The following is a 13,043-nucleotide window of genomic DNA, read 5'->3' as shown; positions in this document are numbered from 1 at the left end:
ATAAATAAATAAATAAATAAATAAATAAAAATAACAGAATGAAATTCAGTATGGACAAACGCCAAGTTCTGCACCTAGGAAAAAGAAACCAAATGCATCGTTTCAAGATGGGGAATACATGGCTCAATACTACAAGTGCGAAGTAGCATGGAATAACGGGCTTGTTATAGGAAGCAAGATTCTTGCTGGACATCAGTGAAACCAACTGTAGGAAGGCAGTGGGTTCTCCCACCGTGGGGGCATTGAAGAAGCATTTGGACAACCATCTTTAAATTGGAATCCTGCACTGAGCAGGCAGTTGGACTCAATGGCTTTATTTATTTACTCTGTTCTGTGATTCTATGAAGCACTGGAAACTTGTCCCACCGAGGAAGGTCAGGATCTCTTCTCGATCATTCCAGAGTGCAGGCTGAAGTTGCAGGGAGTCAGGATTTGGTTGGATGTCAAGAAGAACGGAGCACATGACCTGGGGAGGTGGCGGGCTCTCCCACACAAGAGGCATTCAGGATGCAGCTTGGCAGCTGACGGAGAGGGAGGGTTCGACTGGGAGTCCTGTGCTGAGCCTTCTTGGCCCCTTTCAGTTCTACTGATCTATTATTCTGTGGTAGCAGAGGTGGCAAGTTTCAGCAGCAGGAGGTGCGTGTGTGTGTGTGTGTCTGTGTCTACAACACTGCCAAGAGGCCACGTGTTGCCCACTCTTGATGAACAAGTCAGTGTGTTGGGCTTAGATATTGAAATTCATGGTTGAAGTCCCCATGCACCCGTGAAGTCCAATGGGTAACTCTTCCTCTCTCACACACACGTAGACACACCCAGAGACTCACACACACATGGCCTCACCTATCTCACAGGGCTGGATAAGGATAAAATTGCTTCCAAATTAAAATTTTAAGATTTTAAAAAATTAAAATTGCTTTTAAAACAATAAAATTGTTCTTCAGAAACATTGGCGAAAACAGATAGGATAGAATTATAGCCTTTTCGAACTCTGATACAGCACCCCTATAATCCAATAGGACTCAATATTAAGTCCAACTGAATGCAGTGGGGTGTATACCAGTGAAATGGGGTATCGGATTGTAGCCAAACCCTTTTCTTTCTGCAGCTTTCATTTTACAAGTCTATATTCTTTGTAAATATTTGTAAATATTCTTTGTAAAACAACTCTGGAATGCTAAGCTTTTGCACTGGATTGAGCTGCTCTGTGACGCCTGTGTATGTTGTTGTATCTTAGTGGCGCTCTAGATGCGTTGGCTGCCTTCTCTGCCTCCCTGGCAGGTGACTAACCACATGCATTATTGACTTCACTCCCTCAGCAGACTTCACTTGCAAAGAACCAACAGACAGTGCTAACTCAATCTGGGAATCTTGAGAACTTATTTCGGAATAATAATGCTTTCATGGATCTGAAGTGTCCATTAAACACTTTTGGAATCTGTCCCTCCAGAATCCATGGACCCCGTCCTGCCAAGCGGGTCAAGCCAAGAGGAAGCCCACAAGTGCTCCTGCACTCCTGTTTGCACAACTGGCAAACTTCCCCTTCGGAGTGACTCAGGATATGAGAGAGGGGAGCTGTGAGAAGGTGTGCAGCTGCCCTTCCCAGCGACCAACCTTCTTTCCTGCTCACTGCTGCTGGTGACAGCGATGAGCATGGAAAAATGGTGCTACCATTGCTGGAAAGTGCCTCTGAATCCTGGGTGGACTCACCAGGAGCTTGGACTGCAGGCCACTGCAGAGTTGACCAGAGTCCAGGAAGCTGAAACCAGGGGCATCCGAAGGACCTTCCAGACAAAGGGGATTCCTTGCACATCCCTGGCTAATGTCACCATGCTGGAAAAGCCAGTTAATAAATAACGTGCAGCTTTGATATATGGGCAGTTCCAGGAACCCAACCAAAAGATGGTCTTCAGTGAAACAAAGCATACACAGAAATGCCCCTGCTCAGTTCAGAGCTGGCAACATGCTTCTTTGAGCTCCCTGGAAATCACTACTCGCATGTAGATTCCTAAACAATGGAAATAAGCAGGCATGTCTTTCCAACATCTGTCTGCTCTGAGCATGATTCATGAGGTTCCTCATGGAATTTCAAATGGATTCCTGGATGGGTTGTCAATAGTCCAGTGATCCATGGTGCAGAGAGCAGCAGCTGTTTTCAAGTCCTGACAGGACGGGACTTTTGGAAGTAGTAATAGTTGATAGCAGCTTTTCATGCATCTCTGCTTGCTTGCTGACTTGCCTTCGATCAGGATAGCATGCTTAAAATCTTTTACCTCTTTGTTCTCAGCAGGTCTGTTCTCTCAGATGGAACCACGTGGGGGGGAGGAGGCAGAGCCAGGGAGTGGGCCACTAGGGCAAGGGCCTCAAATCTAATACATACTGATGGAGAGAAATGTACCCTAGCTTTTCATTCACATGTAACATGCTTAGAAAGCAAAAGGAAGGTTTACTCGACATGCACAATCTCTTAACCTGATGTCTAGGCAGCAAACATTCCTACTGCATCCCCAGCTTAGTTAATATTTCCGTAGAGCTAAACCTCCTCCTGCCTAATAGGTTTAAAGATAGAAAGATGCTAACAGAAAGAGAGAGGGAGTCCAAGAGTGCTACCTCTCTGTGGCTGTCCTGTGCAGCAAACCCTCAGCAGCTGTCCCCTGTGTTGCGGAGGCCAGTTTTGGAGCTTGTACTTCTATAGCTTTTCCCCCAGGACTCCCAGCTGGTGCTCATCAGTAGAACAAGAGCTCCAGCAGGGCTTGGGACTTATCCTGTGAATATAGTTGTGGTTGTTCTGGCTCTGGCCACCAAAGCTGCCCAGGTCCTGACATAATCAAGTCGAAGGATGTTTCACAGGGGACCAAGGATTGATCACTCTTGTACTCCTGATCACAATTTATGGGTGTGCAATCTGGACAGTGAAGAAAGCTGACGGGAAGAAAACGGAAGCATTCGAAACATGGAGGAGAGCTTTGGCAATTTTCTATACTGACAGAAAGAAGAATGGATAATTCCTAGATCAAACCAAGCCAGGACTTTTCCTGGTGAAACTGAGGCTGTCATGCCTGGAGCGTGAGAAGGCAAGACTCACAGGAGAGGACAATCATGCTATGGAAAGTGAAACGCAGAAGGAAAGGAAAGCCAAATGTGCAATAGATTGATTTAATAAAGGAAACCACCACCTTGTGCCTACAAGAGCCAGCACATCTGTCAAGAACAATTTGCCGAGTCCTGACTGGGCCAACGAACTTCTTCCCCATCTTCTTCCACTTCTTCTGCCAAAGTGACAAGGCTACAAGGCTAAAGTAGCCTCTTTAAAGGTTGCTGGTCTTATTAAGTGTCATCAATGACTTATGGCAATCTGATGAATGAATGCCCTCCGGAGTGTCCTATGGGTGGAGAGAGGGCTCAGTTCTCAGGCATTACAGTCCACCCAGACAAATTTGTCTCATTCAAAGGAGGAGGCAGGAGGGCAAAGTTTCAAGGGTACCTAGCAAAGGTTCTTAGGCAGAAGGCTAAGAACTAGCCTGCCTTGGAAAAGGAGGGGGATATTTCACAGCTGGGGTGCGGGGGGAGCATTGGAGGAGAGGTTCCTCAACCCAGTTGGGACATGGCAAGAGAAGCAGGTGAACCAGTTAGGAAGTGTGTGGCATCCCCACCATCTTGCCCTCATGCTTTATAAAGTCAATCTACTTCATATTTGCTCTTCCTTTTCTTTTTCTGCATTTCCCTTTCCTGAGCACGCTTGTCCTCTCCTGCTCTCCTGCAAAAACTCTCTATTGTATGCAACGATTAGAGATACAGGAAGCATGCCTCCTATTTAGGCCTGTTCTGAAGAGAGAAAGAGAAGAAAGGGGCATTTATGGTTAAATGTGGACCTCCATGGCCAGCCCAGCATAGCTTGCTGTCTGAGTGAAAGAGCTGGATGGTGCCCCATTCCATTCCATGTCCAAAAAGCAGGTGGACTGGCAATGGGACTGCTCTTCAGCAGTGACAGCCCAGCAGCATCCTCCACTGAACCTGTGGCAGGGTTCTGTGAGAAATTTGATTCGGGATGAACATCTGTCAAATGGGCTTGACTGAGCCTGTGGATCTCATCAGGCCAAGCTTGTGCCATGATGAGGAAAGGATTCATTTATACTTCCCATGTTAACTGTCACAAGGACCACTCATATCTAAGGATCCAGCCTTGCACTGAGCGTACACAGTTCTCAGCTCCAAATCTGCACAAAGATTTTGAATGATTTGGAGAAGATGGACTTCCTCCTGACATGGCCTGCTTTTGTCCATTGGGTTAGAAATATGTCAGAACTTCATAAATCTCAAGCAGAAGAATTTCCCACTGTGGCACAGCCTTATCTGAATGGGCACAGAGTGGGAGCAACCTTTCCTTGTGCCACATCTTACTGCTGCATCCCAGCATCTAAAAAGGTAAAGGTAAAGTTTTCCCCATGACATTAAAGTCCAGTCATGTCTGACTCTAGGGGGCAGTGCTCATCTCTGTTTCCTGGCCAAGGGAGCCAGCGTTTGTCTGCAGACAGTCTCTGTGGTCATGTGGCTGGCATGGCTAAACACCGAAGTGCACAGAATGCTGTTACCTGCCCACTGAAGTGGTACCTTTTTATCTACTTGCATTTTTATTTATTTATTTAGTAAGCTTTTATGCCGCCCCATTCGCTGAAGCCTCGGGGTGGCTCACAACAATAAATAAATATATATTAAACATATTTAAAAAAATGTTTTGCATGCTTTCGAACTGCAAAGTTGGCAGGAGCTGGGACGGAGCAACGGGAACTCACCCCGTTATGCAGATTTGAACCGTCAACCTTTCAATCAAACGGCTCAGTGGTTTAAACCACTGCACCACCCGCAGTCCTGTCCCAGCACCTACTAGGGTTTAAATAACTTCTCTAACTTTTCCCACTTTAGGAAAGTTGGGTAACTTTGTAAAAGCATGATTGTACATAAAACACGAAGTTTGCAATAAAGCACTCTCTTGAAATTTTTGATTTCTCCTTATTGTGCCAAGGTATCATCAAGAAAGTGGTAGCTTGATTTTTATTTATTTATTTATTTTAAAAAGCTTTTGCCTCACTTAGTTTATTATCTGTTTTCAGCCAGCTGCACTACTGTTTTTATTATACCAAGATGAATTATTTTGATTATTGGCAATAGGCTCCCTTCTTATAATTTTAAGTTCTTCATTTAGGAATTGTCTGTTCTCTCACCTCATCTACATGAATGCAAATGCAAAGCGTTGTTTCCATATCCTTCCTGCTGGCAGCTGTTGTGAAGGGAAAAAATAGCAGCATAAATCTCAACAACAAATTGACGTTAAAACTGTTACCCCATTTGGGTAACTAACTACACAGAATGTGCCTATTTGTAAAAATTCTTCTTTCTCTATTGAGTCTTTGCCATTATCTCTGCTATAGGTGTTGCTTGGCAGCATTCTATCAGGTACCAGCACCAAACTTCATCCAGAGAAGCTGCTGAGAGCAACTGGGACTGGGAATCTGTGCAGCGATGACCTTGTGCCCCGTCTGAATCCTCAGGCAGAGCTAGAAGGCAGGGGAGACGAGAGGCGGTTGAGGGAGTTGTCCACTATCAATGTAATGCTGAACTTTAGCGGAGCTGTTCATGGGACTCAAGCTATTTTAGGGTTCAACACCATGGATAACTCCTTTAAATGTCAGAATAACATCCGCAACAGATAGGTAGCCCTGCTGACATGGATTCACCAGCCTCCACTGGTGTGAGGTCAGTATTGTCCTCCCTGCCTGGAGAATGGCATTCGCTGTAGGCACCTCATTAGTGCCTCCTGATCTGCCCCTTTCTAAACACCGCTTGGTCTCACCCTGGCTTCTGCCTGGGCAGCAGAGAAAGCATGGCCATGCTCGGATTGTGGTCCTAAAGTTAGACTACCGCTCTGTGTTCTTCCTGGGGCTGCCCTTGAAGATTGTTAGCTTGTATGGCAGCAAGATTACTACCAGGGACTGGAAGATTGGAGCATTTTACACCAATGGTAGCTTACTTGCACATGTTCCCTATGTGTATCCGAGCCCTACTGAATACCCTATATAGTCTTAAGTAGCTTGGCACTACAGTACCTGACAGAGTGCCTCTCCTGTTATGAACCTACAGGGACACTACAACGAACATGCAAACCTCTTGTCTGAAGGGTGCCTGGAGGATGGCAACAAGGGATGGGGCCTGCTTGGTGGTAGCTCCTCGATTCTGGAAAGTGCTCCCCTCTGAGGTTTGCCTTGCCATATTTTTGGCGCCGGGGTAAGTCTTGCCTCTGTTTCCAGGCATTTGGCAGCATATGCCTGCATTTGTCCCTCATTTTGGGCTGGGGTCGACCTTCTGTCGATCTTCCCAATGTTCTTCCAAATCCCTAATGCTGCTTGGACTCACACCTCACCTCCCTCCAGCTTTGTTGTGTATATCCTGATGCAGACAGGCGCTTCTGCCCTGCATCCACCTGAGAAAGCTTCACGGATGCTTTTGTCACTCCTGCAGGTGATTTCTCTCTCAGCCTTCTGATTGGTTAGGAAATCTATGGCATCTTCTAGATTGTGATGTGACCTTACCTCTTTCGATTTGCAATTAACTATGCATGTTGACGTTGCAACAAGTCAGGGCATCATGAGGAAGACATCCTGATGTTATGAAATTGTTTGTGCTTGAAAGTCTGTAATTGCTTGGCCTGGGAGCAGCTGCCAGCAATGAAATATGGAGGTCTGGGGAAATGAGAGTGAGAAACAGTGTCCCAACACCCGTTTTTTAAGGAGATCAGAAATGTGAATTGCTATTTGATGCTATTCAGCTGGTTACAAATGTGTGTGTGAGCCGGTCTTCAGATTTTAATAACAATGCTCCTGGGGAAAAGATTTCCACATTTTTGGAAACCCCAATAGGATCAACTAACAAAATTAAGGTAAACTAGCTATTCCGGGAGTTACATGTTTCCATTCTTTCATTCATGCAGGCATCCATTTATTTGAAGAGCACTGAGTAGCAAATTGTTCAGTCAACTTTTATTCCTCTCCAGATGTGTTCGACATCTGTGAGAATTTAAGCTGTTTTAGCAGTAGCTCCACAGTACATTCTTCCCTCTTTTGGGAGGGTATGTTTGAACAGCGCTTGCGAATCTACAGTTTCTTGTGCCTGTCCCAACTTTAGTTGCAGATGCTCACACAGGAGAAGGATGCTGCGCAAAATAGTCTCACACTGGCTTCCACGCCACATTCCACATGTGAAGCACTACCTACTTTTGGTTCCTCCAGAAGAAGACCACCAGAGGCATGTGGTAGTTTATGACGTTTCAGTTTATTTATATGCTCGAGCTCAGACCCGGTTTAAACACTCCAGCAGTAAATTTCCCTGTTCCACATTGGACAGTGGGGAGTTCCACTGATGGAGCTGCTCAGTCCCTGGGGGAATGCTTCAGCCCACAAGTGAGTTAAATGACAGGGCATGGAGAAATTAAGAGCTATTTACTGATCTCTTTAGATATCTCTATTAATTGCTCTGAGGCGGTGGGATAATCTGCATACACCTGAGGAATTCTGGGATGCAAGAGGAACTCACCTGGAGCAGCAGAGAAGTCAGACTACAACTGACCAGCTCAAAACAGCAGAAAATAATCAATCTACCTTTCCCCCTTATTGTATAGCACACCATGGAAGGGAAGGATTCTCCACTGGTTGCTGCTGTTAGTCGCAAAGTCATGCCCGACCCACCACGACCCACGGGCAACACTCCGCCAGGCCCTCCTGGCCTCCACCATCCCCCGGAGTCCACCCAAGCCCACACCCTCCGCCCAGTGACGCCATCCAGCCCCCTCAGGCCCTGCCTCCAGTGGCACTGGCATGCAACGAGTGTGCAATGTTTGTTTTCCTCCCTGGCACTAACATGGTATAGACCTGCAATAAATGTGCGTTGGGTGCATATTTATTCATTCATTTATTTGAAACTTTTGTACCCTGTCCTATACATTAAAGTCTCAGGACGGTCTCTTTTCTTCTTCTTCCTCCTCCTCCTCCTCCTCTTCTTTTCCCTCGTCCTCCTCATCATTTATGTATACTCTTAGAAGAAAAGGTGGGAGGGCTTGAGTGGCAGGTGTCCACCAGCCAAGGAATAAGAGGAATGAGGAGCTCTTACACAGAATGCTGTAACTGAAATAAGAACTACGAGAGCTGGAAGAGCAATGGCGGGTTGAAACAGACAGGGGGACTGCTGTGCTGAGACCAACAACTACTTCAGAGTGTTTGAACCTCAGCTGAGCCTCCTTGCCATGGTCATATCACTGCCTGCTGAAATTTAGACTGACAACCGCTGGGGGACCTAGTAAGGTGCTCTGCCCTGGAGGCTAATGGAGCCAAAGGCCTTCCAGAGGGCCATGGGGTGGGCGGGGAGTCCAGCAGATATGGGTCGCCCTGTTGAAGCCCTGGGTGCACCATGACATGCAGAAATGGCCCAGGCAGTGTTGGGATCGGCACTGCTCTGCGGCTCCATCTCCTTGGCAGAGCCGGCCGGCAGCGAGTGCAGGACGAGTGCCCTGGCTCCGCCGGAGCACGTGGACCGTAGCAAGTACCGACTGGGAGACTGGCGGGGAGGAGCGTTACCAGAACAGGCTCTTCCCTCTGGTCTTTGCAGCAGCATTGAAAGGCTTCCTGTGGTGCTTCCTGCTTCCCGGTCCTTGCAGCCTGAATCCCTCCCCCGCTCACGGGCCCTGCTTCGTGGATCTTCACCTGTTCCTGATCTTGCCTCTGCCCCCGCTCCTGCCTGGCCCCACCTGGCCTTCTGACCTTGCCTGCCACACCGTGCCCTTCTGGTGCCAGTTCCCTGCAGTGTTGTCCCTGACCTGGGCCTGTTCTGGCTGCATTCCCGTCTATGGGGCCGCGCCTTGCCTGGATTGACCTTGGCCTGTTTGGCGTTGTGCCTTGGACTCGTTACTGGACTGGTGATTGGACCCCATCTTGCCCGGGCTGCTTGGATCTGGATACCTCTGCCTTGTGTCCTGCTGCCTTCGATCCAGTCTCTGACAGGCGGTTGACATGATTGCTCCTAAGTGGAGATATGAGAGCAATGAAGCAACATTGGCTTTAGTTCAGATGGAAGAAGACTCCCAGTGAATGCAACAGAAGCCTGTCAAGTGCCTACAGATGGGTATATTCTGAGGCAGTGGGGGCAGCAAAGAAACAGTATCTCACTGCCTCTGTTCTGTCTTCCTAGTTGTCCAGGGCCTATTATGTTCTGGCCCCAGGAACGTCTTGGAACCATCTCAGGCCAGCTGTACTTGACTTGCTGGGTACTTGCAGGAAAAAATCTCTTGCAGCCATGGGGACTTGGGCTCCATAGTTAAAACAGGTGAGCCTGTAGAGCTGTCCAGAGCACAGTTGGATCAAGGTTTATTGGATGAGATTCAATTGGTACAGCTTGAGGGCATGGGCAAGGTTCTTGGTCAGGTTTCTACAGCCAGATACTTGTCCTTCATGACTTATAAAAGCCAGCAAAAAGCTGAGCCAGGGAGGTGATTAATGCCTCTTTGCAAGAGGAAGTGTTCCCATGCTTCATGAAAGGAGTAAAAGGAACATGTTAGTTGGAGTTATAGGTACTAGGGAACATTTTGGGACAAGCCAGGCTTGTGCAGGAAGAGTCAGAGGAGCTTTTAAATGGAACCCTGTTTGGGGAAAGCCAACAGTTCCTGGAAAGCATCTGGGCAGTTGGGCCATTGGATGATGATGGAATTAAAGAAGCACTATAAGGGATGCAGTTGGCACAGCGGTTTGAACTGCTGAGCTGCTGGGCTGGTTGATCGAAAGGTCGCCTGTTCGAATCTGCAGATGGGGTGAGTTCCCATTGCTCCGTCCCAGCTCCTGCCACCCTTGCAGTTCGAAAGCCTATAAATGTAAGTAGATAAAAAGGTACCACTTCAGTGGGAAGGTAACAGCTTTCCGTGCACCTTGGTGTTTAGTCATGCCGGCCACATGACCATGGAGACATGGCTCCCTCGGCCAGGAAACGGAGATGAGCACCGCCCCCTAGAGTCAGACATGACTGGGCTTTAATGTCAAGGGGAAACCTTTGCCTTTGCCTTTACCTTTAAAGGCAGATAAGGAGATTGCAGAAAGAATTACATACTGCAGAGTATGCAAAGCCCCAAATCACAGTGTGGAAGCAGAACTCTGCTGGCACAGGGGCACCTCAGTGCCCTGCTTGCAGGGTGGCTTCGTGGACTGCCTAGAACTCGCTTCCTCCTGGATGCTCAAGTGCACACCTGGCACAAGGCAAACTTAGGACAGAGAGAAACTGGGTCAGAACCTGGGAAACCAAGCAGAGGATGTTAAATGGATTTCTGTCCCCACATGCGCATTGCTACTCAAGGCTTTCAAAGTTTAGAAGTGAGAAAGTAAGCTCGACAATCACATTTGTCCCTACTAGATGGTCTTTGATCGTCTCCAGAAGGGCAGCTCTTATATTGCCATGTGGCATAATCCATATGCAGAGGAGCAAATAGTTTTGCCCTATTTTCATAGATGGGATTTGAATCAGAGTTTGTAGAATGTTACTGTGATTTCTTCCTGCACTTCACTGAGAAAGTTACACTAAATTACATGGATAGTTTTAATTAAATTTGAATTGTCTGGGGTTTTCCACCACTTTAAAGGCCACTTGAGATACTTGACTTACACTTAAAATGTAGAGTTGTAATTATTGTCTCCTACATTTATTTTAGTGGTAACTGCACTTTAATGAATTTATTCCATACTAAATAAAGCTATTCTAAACAATTCTGATTACAGAAGGCTGTTAACTTCAACTGCCTATTTATTCCTTCCTGTAATTCTGTGTAGCTTTTGATGTGGGCTTCTTCTACTGGGGCTGGATAAACAGAAGAGGAATAGAGGTAAGATTTAGAATTAAGTATTTTGCATTGTTCACCTTTCAATCAGTCTTGTCTATGGTTGTCCTGAGAGATAAAGGAGCAACTATGGTCCATAGGCAGTTTCCAGCGTATCATTCTGCAAACTTGGGTAGCACTGGTGAATCCCACTGAATTTCACTGTGGAAGGACTTGTGCAACTGGTTGTGGAAGGAACTGCACAACAGCCTGTGCAAACATTATGGATAACTGGCTGCAAAGAAGTTGCACAAGCATTCCTGCACAATGGCTTGGGCAAAGGCCGTTTTGCACAGAACTTTTACTGGATTCTTTTCCCGCATATCGTTTTACTAGTGCAGCTTCATTTATGTTAATAGAAGGACACAACTGAATACTTCCCAGTGTGCTTTAAAGTACAATGTTTGTAACATTTTCCTGAATTTATCCAAGCAAGTATGAAAGCAAGGTTTCATACTTCCACTTTCTGCTACTGAAATCTGGAATGCTGCCCTACCTATTAGAAGCGGGTTGGTTGTGGAACAAATGATAGGACTTAGTCCCTCTACTTCCAGTGTGTCGGCTGTGGATAGGAAATGCCTGTGCTCAGAAGGTGTGTATCAGCAAGCGTGGGGGAGTCCCAGAGTTGGCACACGGAAAAGCGATGGGGAGGAGGGAAGGACCGGAGCGGGGCATCAAAGGCAGACCAGGGAGGGCCAAGCGTGCCTGGGGGGCCAAGGAATGCTGGTGGACAGTTGCAGAGACAGACAGAAAAGTGGGTGGAGCGGAGTCTGTTGGTGGGGGCGTGACTGGACCAGGGAACATGCATTATGATCATACCTCGTAGTGATACAATTCTTTGGACTGTTCAGACGGATGCCCATTGTTTTGAAAAGGTTCAATTCTCCCTCCCCCGCCTTCAGTTTTATAGCTCTTTGATTGTATTCTCTGGAAATGGTATGATCTTTCTTACTTAGTATGAATAATTATTTTGTCTCAGTCTTGTTTCAGTTCTTTCCTCTTTTGCTTTGCTTTTAAAGTAGAATTCTTTTAATTCTTTTGATGGATGGCACATAGATTATAAGGTCCAGGGAACGAGCAACTGGCAACAGTGACAGGAACCAGGGCACAGGGGCAGAGCAGAGTGCTGCAGCAGGTCCAGGGGGCCAGAAGCAAGAGTCACATTGGTGTAACAGCCCAGAGGCAAGCCAGGAAGACCAAAGGTTCAAGAAACGCCACCCAGGATTTCACAGTCCAGATGCAGAGTTCTGGGAGGAGAAGGGAACATCATGGGAAGACGGATGCATGTGTCTGGGAAGACAGGGTCAGGCTGGAGACAAGGACCGGAGCGGGGGCGGGCTGGAGCAAGGTAGGCAGGCAGGACACCGGGACCAGGATTCAGGCAAGGCGATGCAGGAGGGAGTCATCATGCTGCTGGGGCAAAGAGCAACCGTGCGGGTGGGTGGCCTTTCACTCGGGTCTCCACCGCTGCTCCTTGGCTGTTCCCTGCAAGTGCCTGCAGTGGTGTTCCTCATTCTGCAGATGCTTGCAGGGCCACTCATGCCCTGACCCTGACAATTTCATACACTGGGGCAGGGGACCTGGTAGTTCTCCGCATGTGGGTTACCCCTCACCCTTCATCGTTGTCCAGGCTGATGGGAGTGGGAATCAGCAACATCTGGAGATCTACATGTTCCCCAGCTGTGTCCTAAACTCTGCCAGCAATTCCGTAAATTAGGCCAGTGTTACAATCACCCTCCCATTGCCAGTGGGGCCTGGGGGGTGGGCAAGTGTGTGCAATGTCAGCTCGGTGGCTGCATGTTTGCTCCAAGTACCTTTGAGATGGGCAATGCAGCAGAAGAAGTGGGAGAAGATCTGCGATCTCTCTCCCTGTTATTATGGCCCCCTGAAACCCGCTTTGTGAAACGAGCATGGCCCCAGAATCCCAACGTGAGGAAGATCAGCTGTGCGGGCAGGAGGGCACATAGGAAAGGCCAAGACGCCCCCTTCCTCCTCCTCTTCATTGCTGGAAATTGCCCCTTTTGGTTGATGCTTTGCAATGGAGGAGCAGCTGCTGGCTTGAAGTTGATTCGCTATTACACGCAAGTGGGTTCCTAGGAAAGGAAGGTTCTGGGTTCACCTATCCAGTACCAATTTCAAATCT

Source organism: Varanus komodoensis, unplaced genomic scaffold (genome assembly GCF_004798865.1).
Source record: "Varanus komodoensis strain SLA01 unplaced genomic scaffold, ASM479886v1 scaffold27, whole genome shotgun sequence".
Lineage (NCBI taxonomy): Eukaryota > Metazoa > Chordata > Lepidosauria > Squamata > Varanidae > Varanus > Varanus komodoensis.
Note: the sequence above shows the minus strand (reverse complement) of the source record.